The sequence below is a fragment of the Electrophorus electricus genome, chromosome 18, assembly GCF_041902795.1.
Source record: "Electrophorus electricus isolate QZ-2024a chromosome 18, ASM4190279v1, whole genome shotgun sequence".
Lineage (NCBI taxonomy): Eukaryota > Metazoa > Chordata > Actinopteri > Gymnotiformes > Gymnotidae > Electrophorus > Electrophorus electricus.
Genome location: NC_137514.1, coordinates 3359862 through 3377084, shown reverse-complemented (window position 1 = coordinate 3377084; position 17223 = coordinate 3359862). Strand labels below are relative to the sequence as shown.

At 38.6% G+C, this 17223-nt stretch overlaps 1 pseudogene across 1 annotated transcript in view; it reads left to right on the top strand.

Moving 5' to 3' along the window:
* Positions 1-14185, top strand: part of LOC118242660 (B-cell receptor CD22-like) — a 127915-nt pseudogene extending 113730 nt beyond the window's left edge. The window contains exons 8-9 of the transcript XR_014118318.1: positions 13296-13553; positions 14178-14185. The product of XR_014118318.1 is annotated as a B-cell receptor CD22-like (transcript). The remainder of the gene's footprint in view (positions 1-13295; positions 13554-14177) is intronic.
* The last annotated feature ends 3038 nt before the right edge of the window (positions 14186-17223 follow it).

Here is a 17223-nt window from a genome sequence, read left to right as displayed (position 1 = left end):
AATTTTAAATGATTTCAAAGTTTGGTTTCTTTCATGCTTTTAAAATCCTTAGGGATTTGATTGTTTAATGATGGTTTAGTCAAATTAGGAGGGGTGTTTACTGTTTGTATTTTAATATTTTAGAGTTTTTAGATGAAAGACAGTTGTTTTTTATGGAATGTGTGATTGAATGTTTTTTATTGTTGAATTTGTTGAAATGAATGGTTGGAATAAAGTTATGGTAAAAAACAAATCTATATGCACTCTGTGCTCCACCCCCTCATTGTGAGGTATCATTTGTGCTCCACCCCCTCTTTTTGAAGTCCTGTTTGCTCTATGCCTACATCGTGAGTGTTCTCCCATAATACTGATTGCTCTGGTTTTGGCCTTTTTTAACTGTTATCCATTGTTTGCTTAGATTTTTTATACTTCTGCCTTCTGTCCATCTGTCCCAGTCTACCTTTACCCTGTTATGGAACAAGGTTTTTGGACTGCCTTAAATAAATTCAATGCTTTGCAAATGAATGCCCTTGGTTTGCCCATTATAGCACTTATAAACCAATCACTTAATATTTGTAACTCTTATGAACCAATTACCTAAAGGTTACAATATTTTAACTCGTATTAACTCCATATGGACACATTGCCAGTTAATAGCTTGATCTGTCATAAAGGCATTTTACCATCTAAAATCTTCGTATATTAATTTTGTGGTAACCTAATTGTTGCATAATCTGAAATTACTTTAGCAGAATACTGGGAAGTAACAGTGGCTGGGTAGACAGGCCTTTGATTTTGATAAATACAGACCTCCATATTCTCCTGTGAATTTGGCAGACTTGTGTCTGGGAAAGAGAGAAGCATAACTTAGTGCAATGCCTTTATCGAAGGCATCTAGAAGATGGTTTTGTTTTGTTTTGATGGTTAATGTTACATACCTGCCCTGCATCTTAAGGCAAAGAAAATTCCAGAAGTAATTGGCAGTACAAGCAGAACTGTGCTAAAAGCACCCCCAGCATAGATAAAGGTACCTGTATATTTTTGGATAACAAAGAAAACACCACACACACACACACACACACACACACACACACACACACACACGCACACACACACACATAACACACACACACGACTATCTATGTGAAATTTTGACAATTATTTAGAACCAGTGAACAAAACAGTAAATGTTAGTAAAATCCCCCTTTGATTAAATCACTCTCTCAGGAACTGCTTAAATATCTCCATATTTTAATTTTACTTGTTTACTGAATATTATCTCTGATCACATTATCTAAATTCCAGACTAGAAAATTAGGATGCCTTTGTGTTACACCCTTCGCTGCAACTCGATCTACTGCGGACTATGCATCCCATAAATCTCCTGTACGTTCCCAGTCACCTGAGTTCTAACCTCACCTGGGTCTCGTTCTTCTTAATGTTTTCACTCTATATAGCCTCTTGTCTCTATTTGTCATTGCAAAGTCTCGTTTGCCAGCCTTGCGTTTCTGAGCTGAGCTGTAATTTGTTGTCTTGATTATTGTTTTGGATTATTGGATTGCCTGCCTGTTTTCAGATATTCTCTTGCTTGTTCCCTTTAGATCTGTTTGCTCTGTGCCTCTACTTGTATCGACCATTTGCCAGTATTTGACTACTCTTTGGATTGCCTCTATTAAGCTATATATCTTTACTGCATTCGACTTTGTCTCTGTTCACAAACCTGACACGTTGTGTGATATCTGTAGTGTTAATGTTCCATCAGCTGTCTACTCGACTGCCCACCTTTATTTAAGATCACGTTTATATTTAACTAATTTAATTAAGGTATTTAACACACTGTTTATTACTATTTTATTAAAGACAACACATCAACAATTGAAAAGCACTGAACTAAAGGGGAATCCTTACATTAACTGAAAGAGGAACACTACTCTGAAACACATGCACACAAAATCTAAAACTGTTACAAGTTGATAGAAACTCATAGAAGGTAAATGTCACTGAAAGAAGGAAAATGTGTGTTGTGGTTGTTGTACTGGTGAGCTGTCACTTTGTTCTGGTGGTTCAAGCATATGTTTACCACCTAAGAAACCTGAAATTGAGACCAAGTGTGTTGCTGCCTTTGTGGTTTCTGGTACCTGAAGGCTGAGTGGAGTTTCCTGTTTCCTGTTCCATTAGTAGAAAGTGGCAGCCCTGCGTGTTCACAAACATTCTCACACTGGAACCAATGCACATAATGTAAATGTGTGTTTGGTATTCTGACTAAACAAATACTAATGAAATTAATCTTTTGAATTATGGAAATATGTGATTTAACACTTAATTACCATAAATTTAGTTTTGGATTTAGCATTACAAACACTGAACTGCAGGTTTAATTGTACTTCGTCTGATTGGCTTCTTGCAACATCAGCACAGAAAAATTCATCAAGTCAGAGCTGAGCTTAGCTCTCCACCTACTGCTATATATTAGCAATCAAGTGATATTTTACTGTTCAGTCAAAACACCTTCAAGGGGCATTGTAGGACAGAAGTGGGAAGATCTTACCTTTAGTGGTGTGGGGGTAGAGTGGAGTGGAGGACTTGGGTGAGGGTTTAGGTTGTGGAGTCTTAGGAGCTCGTGGAGAGAGATTGAACAGATTAAAAATGCAGGAGTCCCACAATGAAAACAAAATATTCAATTTAGATACTGAAAAATATCCAGATTCTGAATCAAGATACTGAAATGTTCATGAAAAAAACACGCACCCTTACTCACAGTCAGATGGACTACAGTGAACGGGTCTAACCCGACTGAATCAATTCCACAACAGTATTGTCCTGTGTCCTCTATTCTGAGGGCAGTGATGGTCACTACAAACATTTTTTTTTTCTCTGTGTTGTCATGCAAAGAAAACCTTCCTTGAAACGCCCAGGGCTCCTTACCATCAGTTTTTACAACTGAGACACAGTCTTTATAGGTTCCCTTACAGAAATACTTGAGATAGGCTTCATATCCTTTAGCATAAGGACACTGGATAACTGCAACATTGCCCTCTGTTCCTGTCTTTCTGATCTGGGCACACAGCATACTCCCAACAGCAGCTACAAGAAAGCAGAGAGTGTAAGTGCTTGGTTCTCTTCACTGAGAGCTTTCCAAAAACACAATCTTCTCAGAGTCTCAACATCCTGTTGTGTAGAGTCCAAATGCTCTTTTTTAATTATCAGAGCCACAAGCTCTGGAATTCTTTACCTGACAATCTGAGACCAACTGCCATCCTTAATGCCTTTAAAAACATAGCAAAATGTTTTTATTGAGTACTGCATTAGTTACAACTTCTAGCATGCTGTCTTATATTTCACTATAAAACACTTTTGTATGTACCTTCTTATTGTTCTTTTCTCTATAAAATTTATTTTATTTTATTTTGTATTTAATTTTTATCTTCATCATTTAAAATATTCTTTACAAATAATGCTTATTATTATTGTTATTAGTAATATTATTATGTCCTGTAAAACTGGTTTCAAACTGGTTTCAGTTAGTCAGTACTCATGGTAGTCTTAATAAATGTGCACAGTCATTATTTTTGTCAAGCACTTAATTTCATATGTCTTGACAGTTTGAGTGTTCTTATAAAAGAAGATTTTAAAAATTCTAACACCTCATCCGATAATAGAGTACAAGAGAGGCTGACAAAGGTCTTCATCTCTCAGGAAATTCAAGCATCAAGCACGTTTTGAAACTCTTCAGGTCTTCGTCAAATGCACTTTCACCCCTGAACTTCCATGGGAACCCTTCAGTGGTTCTTCATATTCTTATTCCCAAAATATTATTTTGTTGCCCCTTTTAGATGTTTTCAGTGTCCAGTTCACTTCAGTGCTCTCACTGCTCCAATGCACCGGCTCCCACTCACACAGGGCTCAGTGTGTGAATCAGCAGGTTGACTGTAAGAAGTGTTGAGTTGCTGACAAGTGAAACAGGTTACCCCAGGGACAGGGCTCAGTGTGTGCAGTGCTGGTGTTCCCTGCAGGACTGGAATCAGGCTTCTTTGACTTTAGTGCCTGCTATTGTTTTGATATTAGAAGCAAAAGCTGCTTTTTAAGTGCACTGTACTTTGACTATTCTATCATACTCTTCTATCATAGAGTATTACATCTGCTTCTTCTTCTTCTTCTTCTTCTTTAAATTCTTTGTATCTCAAAGTTGATTTATTTACACTTTATTTACACTTTTAGGAGTATATCCTACCCACTAATGGTGTAATAATCAGAAGCCACTGCCATGCAAAACCTAGTTATGTGTCCAATAATTAATAATAAATGAAATGTACTTTGCAGTCACTTCGTACATTTCATTTTAGTGGTTGTTTGCATTACCACTAAAAAAGTTTGTTTTGGTTGTTTTGATAGGTCTGTTTTGATTACTCTGCTTTCTTCATAGGCCAAATCCAAATTCTGAAAAAATTAATCGCTTTATTATTAGTGTAATAATAATAATCCATGGACACATAATTGTGGAAATAATCAATCCATCGACACATAATCGTGGTTTGTATACAAGCTAGCTAATATTTTCAATATATCTACAAATTACCTAATATTCTCAATTAATAATGAGAATAATAATGTTAGATAGCTAAAGGTGAATAAAGTAGATTTGCACAGAAAGGCTGCGCAGCTGCTGTCCTGCCCATAAGAAACAAAGTAAAAACGTTTAAAAAATCAGCATTGGGTATACCAACATAACAATATCTCAGACTCACTTTTACCTGATAGTTTTTATTGTGGAAGTTGTTCAGTACTATATGACAGATCAGTGGTCCTACTACATATTTTAGGACAGCCAAAACACACACCAGCATGACTGAACTCCACAGAGAACAGCCAGGACAGACCACGTCATTGTGACTGTACTTCAGAAAGTGCAGCCAGAATATGTCGCATGAGTGTGACTGTGCTATTTAAAGTGTAAATTTCTCAAAAATCATGGCATCGAAAAACAAATGGTGGCTGTTTGTTTGTTTGTTGTTTATTTATAGTTGTCTACAGACCTTTTACTGGTAATGAACCTGAAATGCATTCACATTTGTTACTGTAAGAGATATTTAGGTGTGAAAGAAATGGACCAAGCTCCTGCATCCAATGTTCATTCAAAGTTGTACACTTTTAAGCAGAAGGAAAGCACATTTAGCCTTGCCTGACATTTGACAGTTACGCTCTATTTTGATTTCCTTACAGTTGAATATATGACATTATCTGTATCTTTAACGGAATGTGAACTGCCCATAGGAGACCTACCTGAGCCTTCCAGAGATGTTGTTGGGTTGTTGATGTTGAGATCACTTCCTCTGATGAAGATAACTGAGGAGTAATTGAGGTCATCAGCCTTCCTTGTGAAGTTTACATTCACATAATTTAGAGAGTCATGTGAGTCTGTTTCTGACATTATAGTTGAGTATTCAACTGAGCTGGCATCTAGGAAGGACCTATTATTGGCTGTAGGGGTGTTCTCTAGGCATGGAGCCTTCATGTGATTGGATGTGGAACTGGTGTCTTTCTGGTGATTGGTTGTAGTGAAGCTGATGAAGTTCCTGACTGGACTGTTATTGGTGGGCTGATTTACAAAAGGATGAGCCTGTGTAAACAATCAGATTAAAAATTAAACACAGAAAGTAAGCCAGGTCTGTTAACTTTTTCTTATTCTACAATATGTCTTTCTCTCTCTAACATACCTAGATGCACATAAAACTAATTATTCTTACCTTCACTATTTTTTGTTCCGTGACTTTCTTGTGCTTATGTTTTTGTTTTACCAGCATGAAAAGGAAGATGGCAAGAAGGAGCATCACTGCAGCCAGACCAGCACCTATATACACCCTCTCTGGAAAACAGAACAGAGCAGAATGAATTAACTTTTTACACTCTATTTGGAATACATAAGAGAGCAAATTAAATCTGACCAATTTGTTTAAAAATGATTTGAATTCACTTTAACTTTTATTGATATATCTTGTCATCAAATAATGCTTAATTCCTAGGATGCACAGGTACAGATGACACCGTTGCATGCTAAAAGCAGTGAAATGGCACAAAAACATTTGAAGTACTGTTACTAGGTGTGCTAGTTGTACTAGTTGCGTGTATGGTTGTCCCATGCCATCTTGTTTTGAAAGAAACGGTCACTTCTCTTACTTCTGTTAAAACAATCAAACAGAACAGCCCAGCTTTGTGCTTTTAATAGACAGAAACCAACCCAAACCAAGCAACCATACCAACCCAAAACAATCGTCCAAATCAACTGAACTGTGTGCTTTTAATAGATTAAACCAACGCAGCTGTGTGCTTTTAATCACTGATGTTGAGTGTTATGCTGAAGCAGTGAGCCATTTTAATTTGCATCCTGATAAAAGTTCAGGTGATTTATACCATTTACCTGTTTCCTCTGGGGTCTTGTGGTCTGGAAGCCTAAATGAGGTTACAATTGATGGAGGAGTGGGCTCTGAAGCTAAAATAAAGAGAAAAACAGATTGCTCATTGTTTTTCCAACTAAGCAGATTAAGGTTGGGATGGAAGACTTGCACTTTAATTGAACCAAAAATAAAATGACAAAACATTTATCTAAGCTATGAAGTATTTCAAATCAAACCACATGCAATGAATCAATATAGCTTTGTGATGGAATCGAACATTAGAACTGCACTTCACTGTTAAATGGATGATGCATTACAAATACATTCATTTTGTTTCTGAGCTAAAGTTTGGTCATTTTGTTTTTGTCCATCACCAAATTTGCCTCGATCTGCATCCTTCACTTCCTCACCTTCTGATATGGTTAGGATCACCTCATGATATGTGTCTTTAAAGACTCGCTCCACCCCGCACCAGTAAGTGCCCGAGTCTGACTTCCGTAAGTTGGAGATGGTCACAGTGAACACTCCGGATCCCTCATCAAACAGCGCAAACCTCCCGCTGACAGATAGTTTGTTTTTCGCACTTTTAATGAGAATGTCCTTCTCTGTGCATGAGGCTGTGCAGAAGTACTTCACATTTGTGCCAGCCAAACGATGAGAACAGTGGATCTGAACCTCTCCTCCAACACCGCCTTTCACAGTAAGTGTGTCAGTTGTAACACTTCCTAAAACTGACATGAGGGTGGGGTGAATAAAATAAGCAGAAAGTAAGCTCAAAAGATGAATTAAGAGCCTTGTGTTCAGATTTACCTGTGAGAGTCCAGAGCTTAGCAAGAAGCATCCTCATATTTATTCACTGTCCCTGAGGACTCTGTGAGGGTTCTTTACTGTTGTTTAACTTGTTTTCCTTTGTGTGTGTGTGTGTGTGTTGTAACCTGCTTCTATTACTTCAGATGGCTTCTTGCTTTCTTTCCTTTTTGTTTGCTGACTTTCTCTCTGTCACAAACACACACACACACACACGCACACACAGATACGCTTCCTTATATGTCTTTCAGATATATTTACAAGCTGTGCTAATAATAGAAACAAAAATGTGAAATTAAAGCAGATGCATATTCTCACCCTTGTCCTTAACCACAAGCATTTTCCTAACATCTCTGCGGCACTATCCCACATCTGACACCACATATGTTGAAGGTAGAGAGCAGGAACCCCACCCAGTTCTCTGACTCAGATCCTACAGGCAGTAAACACATGCCCTGACCACCAGACTAAAAAGCCAGCTCAGTTTTTACTTGGTCATAAGCCCTTCTAAGCAGTACTAGAGCTGGCTCTGCCCTGGCTAACATTCTTTTGGTACCAGGAACCCAGATGAGTCTACATCATGTTATGTGTGATGTAAGTATGTTTGTAATATATGGGTCCAGGGCCTCTGACCTCATCACACACCCTCTCTCTCTCTCTCTCTCTCTCTCTCTCTCTCTCTCTCTCTCTCTCTCTCTCTCTCTCCTCCCTCTCCCACCCTTTCTGTCTCTCTCCATTACAGAATTCACCTACAGACAAATTATGTCCTTCACTCCTTTTCACTATGAATGACATTAGTTTTGCTGTACCTGCAACATTATCAGTTTCATACAGTAAAAACTGTTATTTTTGGTTTTAATACAGAATTGCTTATTCAAACTTATTAAACTACTGTCCTCAAAACATTTCAGGGCACTTTTCACATTGACGTTGTCCTTGGTATTAAATGCCTATGAATATACTGTGTTAAGAAATGTGTGCTCATCATTACATTTATTTGGAAGCTAGGTCTATCACACTATAGTGTGATAGACTGACTCTAGCAGGGAGTCCATTTGGATTTGTTCATAATCATTACTTTGTCTTTGCAGGTTTAGATCCATGTACTCAGATTCTGTATCCATGCCTTCTGCTGTGATGGCTCCTATAGCATACAGATGTATATCTGGGCTGTTCAGATGAGCCACTGCTGTGTGTGATGTTTTTCTGATGTGGCAGGAAACTCTACCTGTAGGTGGAAATAGGCAGCTAGTAAGAGGGAAAAAAATCTGTTATTTTGTTATTTCAGATCATGTGTATTCAGAGGTTATCAGCTCAGATTTTTGCCATCAGCTCACAGTGGAGTCATGCTTCGGGAACTATACCGAATTATTTTGTTACAATGTGTGAGTGTGTTTGTGTGCAAGCATGCTACTGTGTGAGTGTACTTATGTGTGTACACGTTTTTCATCATCAAACCATGATCCTTCTGAATTTCCTGTGTGTTTTGATTTCCTCTATCAGTTTGAGCCAGTAGCAATGTCCTGTCTGAATGATATCACTATGAATATGAGGTCTACAACTTGCTCACTGGATCTGTTCCCTACATGGTTTCTTAGAGGCTGTGATGTAGGTAGTTGGTCCTAGTATATTTTCTATAATAGACAGTAGCTTAACAAAGGGTGTATTTCCATCCTGCTTCAAATATGTAGTTGTCCATCCTCTTTAGAAGAAGCCAAGCCTGGGCCCATCAGGTCTTCTTATCAAACCTGATAAGTTTTCTTCATTTTTAAGCACACCCAATATTTTTGATAAATGCCAGTCAGGTTGAAGACCATTCCACAGTACTGAGTCTGCCTTCCTTGGAGTATCTAATGATCTACTACAAGCTTCTGTCTCTGGAAAGTGTGTTTTTTTAAATGCTTTTCATACTGTTGACACCTGCTGGGCAGGAGATGTGGGTGTATATGTGGAAGGGTGGGCATGTGAGTGTGTTTCCATTCACCTACCTGAGTAGCTGCAGTTGGTGATTAACTGGAACATGTGAATGATACTGAAAACACACGCAGGTTGGCATTCCCACGCATACCATCATCATCACACTCCAGAACCTGAAGGGAGGGGGGGAGAACAGAGAGTGAAACTTGTGTGTGAAGGAGATGTTTTTGTGTTATTCTATCACATAAAATATGTTTAATTAAAATCATAAAGATAGCTAAAATGGTAAATGAACCTTCCTAAATAAAATGGTACAACTAAAATTTTCCTTTAGGTGAAGATACGGGTTAGGTGTTTGTGGGTGTGTGTATATGTCTGGGAGAGTGTGTTGGTCACATACTCCGTGTTGGACTGTTTTGTATTGTCACAGCTGTAATCCTGACTTCTGAGGTAATGCAAAAATGAGACAAATTGTTAAGATTGACACTGAATGTTAATGAGCAAGAAAGTGTGTGTGTGTGTGTGTGTGTGTGTGTGTGTGTGTGTGTGTGTGTGTGTGCATGTATGTGTCTCACTTTGCTCCTCCTGGCTTTTCTCTGTCACTTTGGCTGGCGTTGTGGTTTCCCTTCTTTGTTCTACATGGAAAAAGGAAGTGTGAGTTATGCTTACCCAGTGCTACATGACACCTGTCACCTGCTCTTCTGGGTCTGGATACATTAGAAGCAGATTAAATTGCTTTTACCACACATAAAAAATGTAGGAAGTAAGTAGTATACAATACAGCTGTAAAGCCAGTAGTGTACAAGAGAGCAGCATATAATATAGTACAGACTAAGACATAAGGCCACCACCAAACACCTTTTGCGAAAACGACCTTATCTGACTGACACCCACACGTACTCTCACTCACCTCCCAGGACGGTAATCCGCACCACTGCATAGCCATTCTGCGGTCCACTGGCGTCTACGCCGCACCGGTATTCGCCAGAGTCCTGAGAGCTGAGGTGCATGACACGAAGGGTGAAGATGTGTGTGCTCCTGTTGTCGAAGAGGCTTAAGCGGCCCTTCCAGGCCAGACGTTTGGCACGGCCACACACACATGCTCCTCGCATGAGGAGCCTGCCACCCAGCAGAGATACTTTTCCTCATAGTCAGCATGGTAATGACAGTCATGGCTCATACTCTCTCCCTCATACCCCATAAGTTCATTGCACTGTGCAGTCGAGCACAGACCTAGCTCAGAACGTATTAATCATACACACACAGACACACACACACACACACACACACACACACACACACACACACACACACACTTATCAATGTCAGTAATTAGTGACAAATCAGTGGATTAACCAGTTACATTTTTATTCAGCAATTTATTAAAATAATTTCAATAGTTTAAGGAAACCTTAATGTTGCTGTCTCTGTCTATCTATTTATCTATCTACAATGTATTTTTTCTGGTGAGAAATAAGGAAAAGGTGTTATTCTTGCTGTATTGTTAATAAAGGCATATTTTCACCCAAAAAGGTAAAGAATTATTAATAAGTGTCCTTTCAGAGTGTAACTTAGAGCGGTGAGGAGGCGGATGAATACACTGAGAAGAGTAAAATTTATTGAGGGCAAATCCATAATCAGAGCCATTAGAACAGTCCAGGGTGAGTGAGCCAATACAAAGAATATGAGAGTTTATCATAAACACAAACACATGGCAACATAAAAGGGAAGAAGTTTAAAAGGAACAACAGGACTTACATACTGAGGTATATGCATAAATAACTAGGACAGGCATACACAACAAAAGCTAGGCATACAAATACAGGTAGCAAGACCACAACAGGGCATTAAACAAACAGAGCATTGGATTCACAATGACCAGCAACAAGACTTAACTAATGCAGGGCTTAAATACATGGTCTAACTAGCATTAAACAAGGCACAGTTGGTATAAATAATGGGTGGGGGAAAATGAAACACATACATAAAACAAAGACATAAGACAGGGAAACCATAGAGACAGGATACTTGGGAGAGCCAATCATGACACAGAGAGGTTAATGCACATAGACATGAAAAACTTACAACCATTCACTACCACTCACTCAAGCATGGTGCACTAAAGCAGTGTCAGCTAAATTCTAAAGTATACAAACATTCATTTGTCATGAAAGTTTGATTACACAGATGTAGCTGTGGAGGTGGTGTCCTTGTTGGATGTGGTGCTGGAGGGCAGCTGGGTGACGCTGACCTGTGGGACATGCATCCCTTCCCTCACCCTCAGTACCTATGTGTGGCGTAAAGACGGTCGTCCATGTGAGCAGAGGCATGGAGACAACCAGCTGGAGCTGCCTCAGGCTGACCCGGCTGACAGCGGCAGCTGCACCTGCTCCATATTAGACCATGAACACCTGTCCTCCTCCTGTCCATCACAGTTGAGTGTGAGTCGATCATTTATTATGATTAAGGGCTTCACAGAGAATATTGGTTGTTCAACCAAGTTTTGTTTGGAACATGTAACCAATATTTTATCTATCAGTACAATTAAATTACATTTTTCTTCTTATTTATTTACTGTCTACAAATGATATATTTTTGTCTGTAGTCTGTAGTATTAATACTTAATGTAGGGTATTGTTTATGTTGTTTATCAAACTCTAGCACTTATTGTTTATAGTTTTTAAAATACTCGAGATACAGATTGGGCATTGACCACTGACATCATGTGTTGAGGGATTGGTTCATTTCTGACTTTTTAGGGAAGCATCAAGGTTTTAAATCTGATTTAGGCAGATAATGGAAGCTAATGAAGGGAGAGCAGCAGTGGAGTCACACGTGTGAACTTCAGAAGATAGAAGTCTGCTGCATTCTGGACAAGCTGTAGAATGCTGCTGCATTCTGGACAAGCTGTAGAATGCTGCTGCATTCTGGACAAGCCGTAGAGGTCTGATGGTACTTAGAGGAAGACCAGCAAGTAGTGAATCGCAGTAGCCTAGCTCTGATGATATCAAGAGATTGCAAAAATAACTGGGCAGGTTCCTGTGACAGAAAAAGCCAAATCCTTCATATGTTACAAAGAAAAAATCTGCAAGATCAGGTCAGATTTGAAACATGAGTTGAGAAGGACAAATGGGTGCCCAAAATTATGCCCAGGCTACGAGCAGCTTCAGATTGTGATACCATGGAATTCACAAAGGAAAATGTGAGGTCATGGTAAAGGTTGGGAGTTGCTGGGATGTACAGAAGCTCGATTTTACTGGGATTGAGCTTGAAGTGGTGGGCTGTTATCCATGACACAATGTCTTTCAAGCATGCTGAGATGCATCCTGAGACCTGCTTGTTGGAGGGTGGGGAAAAAAAGAAATAATTGGGTGTTGTCAGCATAGCAGTGGTAGCAGAAGCCATGAGAAAATATTACATCACCAAGAGAAGAGAAGAGAGGAGAGGGCCTAATACTGCGCCCTGGGGGACGCCAGTGGAGAGTCTGCATGGATTGGATGTGGATCCTCTCCATGTTACCTGATAGGGCCATCCCTCCAGATAGGATTAAAACCATTTCCATGCAGAGCCAGTCACACCAAGCCTGGAGAGATGAGAAAGAAGAATGTTGTGGTTTACTGTGTCAAAGGCTGCCAAAAAAGAGAAATTTGATTTTAAACTACATGTTCAATGGCTTTTGAGAGGAAAGAGAAAAGTGATAACAGTCTGTAATTGGTTATGTTGGAGCCATTGAGTGTGGCCTTCTTGAGGTTTGGTACCACCATGGTGGTTTTTAATGTAGTTGGTCCATGTCCAGAAGATAAGGGGTTATTGATGATGACAAAGATGAAAGGAAACAGCTCTCTTGAGATCTGAACAGAGTGGAAGGAATGTGATCCAGCAAACATGTAGTCGGATTGCTGGAAGGCAGGAAATGAAGAATTTTGTCTGAGGAGAGAGGAGAAAACCTCTCTCCCAGAACTACACATGGTTTAAGGGGAAAACATCAGTAGGACAAATACAGGCATACAACATTCCGTTCCAAATCCATGCTGAAGAGAGCAGAGAATACATGTGCCAGTAATAACCATGGACATAGGTCTCATTCAGTAACTAAATGTTTTGTGTATGTTAATGATAGTTACAATACTAATAGTGTCCTTCTGACTTTCATAAAGACTTTTCTATTAATTACATTTTTTCTTACATTGTGTTTATAAGGTCCTCCAAAGAATGTGTCATTATCCATCGGTCCCTCTGGTGAAATAGTGGAGTGGAGTTCAGTGACTCTGACCTGCAGCAGTGATGCCAACCCGCCTGTGCAGAACTACACCTGGTTTAAGGAAGGTGGAACCTCACCTGTAGGATCTGAACAGAATTACATCACCAACAGCAGTGGCTGCTACTACTGTGTGGCTAAGAATGAACACGGGGTTCTAAAATCAGCTTCAACAGACATCACTTTAAAGGAGAAGACAGGTAATTGGTTTTTGATATAATAATGTTCTATATACAACAGCTATTTCTGAACATACAATCTGTTTGGTTGAAAATAATTCTAGGTATGATATTGTGTCTGATAAGAGAATAGTTTTACCCTTTTTGAAAAAAAAAATGTGTGCACACGTGTGTGTATCTGTATGTGTGTTTGTTAGCAGACCACTCTATGATACTGTATGTGACTGTTGGAGTTGGACTTTGTGGGATTGTTGTTATTGCAGCTGCTCTCTTTTTACTGAAGAGGTAAAATTATGTAAATCGCACACACACACACACACACACACACACACACACACACACACACACACACACACACACACACACACACCACACATCACACAGCCCCCCCATACCCCCATACACACACACACACACACACACACACACACACACACAAACAGACACACAATTTTTAATAAAAAAAATTGTAAACATATTGATGTTTGATTTCTGAAAGCTGGAGACAAAGATGGAACAGAAAAAATGTGTTTTTCAAGTGAGCTTATTTCCTGAACTCAATTTGCAGTACAAGAACCTGCCTCTAAATGGCGGTTTTGGCTATCAGCATGGCCTGTTAATGTTAGCTAACTCTCCTCTCTGCAGAATGTTGACCCTGTTGCTAAGGATGGTACTTATGCAGCTCTTGACCTCACAGCCAGGTTCTCTGATGATGTCTACCACATATTCTTGTATAATTGTAAATAACATGGTAATTTTCACTGATTGTACTATTTACAAGATGATAAACAATTTATCAGATTGCTTTCCCTCTTCATATGTCCTCACAGTGATATTTTCCACTGCATATTACAAACATTAGCTATTGTTCGTTTGTCTGTGGATCATGGAAGTGTATCAGTGGTGGTTAACCTTCAACTTTGCAAAGTTTAAAACGAAGGATTTGTCAGACTTCTGCCACTCAACAGAACACTGCACATTTACAGTTGTAACCAGACTGTGTTTTGTTTGCTCCATTAACGTGTCAATGTGCTTGCTGTTTGTGCATCTATTTAAAGGTGAGGTTGCTGTTTGCTGGAGCAGAAGTGTCTTCCATGCTTTTTCTACCACTGACACTCTATTGCTATTACTATTAATCTAATGATTTAAAACATGCCGGTTATTTTAACATACTCCCCGACAGAATCTTGTTCTGTTTGCTATATGTTCATCTTTTTAAAGGATACGTTGTCACAAAAAAGCTGTTTGTGCAAAATAAGTCTTCTGTCTATTTTCTGCTGTTGATGCTTCATTGATATTACTATTAGTATAATTATTTCATATATTTTGAAATGCTGGTACAGCTTTCAAGTAGTAATAGTTTTCTGAATATGTTTATGTCAGAAGTACTTCAGGAACTGCTCTTGAGAAATGTTTCTGTTCATTGTCCGCAACTGTGAAATTAAACTCCACCCTAACCCACCTTACAGTAAATTATTCTTCAAAACCAAATCATTGTTTGAAATCTTTAATATTTTTCCCTTTGTACAGACCTTTTATTCCAGTCCTCCTGAGAACACATATAGATCCAGCTATCCTGAATAGGAGAAGCCAGCACTGTGTTAAAGAAATATTTAACTGAACTTCTAAAACCAAATTATACTATAAAGAAATACAGTTCTTAAACTGCATAACAATAATATATTTAAAACAGTATCTCTGGCATTCTGCACCAGAACAGTGGCTGTGTAATGGGCTTTTAATGCAAAGGAATATCATTTTATTTGTATAGTAAATTCCACACTCAGAGCTCAATGCATGACAAAGATAAACTGAAAATAAAAGGATATTGAAATAATGGAATGAAACACACACACAAACAAATAAAATGTCATTCAAATTAATTAACATTAAACATAAATTAATGTTTAGATTAAAGGATTGTCTGGATAACAAGATCATTGTGGCTAAGTTGTGAAAGTTCTGGGAAAGCTTGAATCATCTATATAGAAGTGAGAAGAACTGACAAACTAACTGCAACACATTCTTGTGGTGTGTGTGTGTGTGTGTGTGTGTGTGTGTGTGTGTGTGTGTGTGTGTGTGTGTGTGTGTGTGTGTGTGTGTGTGTTTTTCGGCAGTGGAGTTCATGCCAGTTCTCACGTCACTTCCACAACACAGGTTAACACAGGTTTCTCAGCATGGCATTGAGTAAAATGTGTGATTAGTTAGTTGGAACTCTTGTGTGTTCCACTGCTGTTTGACCCTTTGCTACACAGGCATTCAGCAGTTATATCACTGGTCAGTGGCAGTTGTTTCACTGTTGTCCCTGTTCTCTGTAACCTCTTAAAACAAGCTTTGTGTGAAACGTCCAGGAAACTTTTAAAATAACTAAAGAGACTCCCTTTACACACTCCGTAGCTAATAAATAATTTATCACACTGATACCCATTACATTGCAGCACTACTTTTACTCTAATAAAAAAAAAGAAATTAAATAATGAACTACTGAAGAAACTTATCTGAACAGTTATTTGAACACATTTTGGATTTCAGGTTGTTTGTGTGTGTGTGTGTGTGTGTGTGTGTGTGTGTGTGTGTGTGTGTCTGTGTGTCTGTGTGTGTGTGCAGATGTTTAGTTGTGTAGCTGTACATTACTGAATGAAGGCTCTGCAGAGACTGTATGTAGGACTCTTGGGCTTCAAGCTTCAGCTCAAAATTAGGTCAGACCTTTGTACGAGTTACAGACTAGCAAGACAAAAAAAGAGAACATAAACAACATCAATGCGTTCTGTCTCATTTAGAGTGAAGGTTTGGCTTATTGTTTGGCCTCTGAACTGACTGAGAATAAAGAACTGCTGTTTTAATAAAGAACAGTAATAAAGACCTGCTGTATTAGTAAGGTTGAACTCTACTGGAATTAAGCACACATGACTGTGAGATTCACCACTGGATTCCAAGCCCTGCTTCAAGTCTCTTGCTGAGCTTTAGACCCTTTAAAAAGTACTACAGTATAACAATATAAATATTATATATATTTCAGTAGAGATTGTGAACATATCTTTTGGCTGCTACTGGTCTGCTGGTAGCAGTACCAGCATCGGTCTCCTGGTACCGTGAGTGTCCCCCTGTGGTCAGACATACTGAGAAACCTGCTATAGCTTACCAAATTATTATTAGTATTATGATGCTTACTGAACTGTAAAGAATGCAAAGAGTGAAAAATGATATAAACTGACATATTTCTGTGAGAATAATGAGAATTATGCAGAGATGTCACTGTAATCATAATTTAATCTGATGAGAAGTAAGGGCTGCAGATTTACTTGACCAAAGATCTCAGACACAAGAGTGGTGATGGTTGGATTATCAGACCTGTCTTAGAAAACCTATGACTGTCATCTGCTTGGATTCTGTCTGCATGACGTAGTGCCCATGTGTTCACAAAAGAATAGATCACCTCTAACAGTTTGTGGAAAGATGTCTGAATGAGAAGTTCATCGTACTGGCAATTCACCCAATTATTCCCTCATACAGTAATACAGCCCAATATGTATTGATATATTTATTTGATATATATAAATAAAATTGTCATCAAACCTATTTATAAGTTTTTAGAAATATTAAAGTATCACTTGTAAAAATAATTTATATATATATATTTTTTACAATAGGGGCTTACACCTCTTTTTCATTTAGTATTTGTACACGCAGG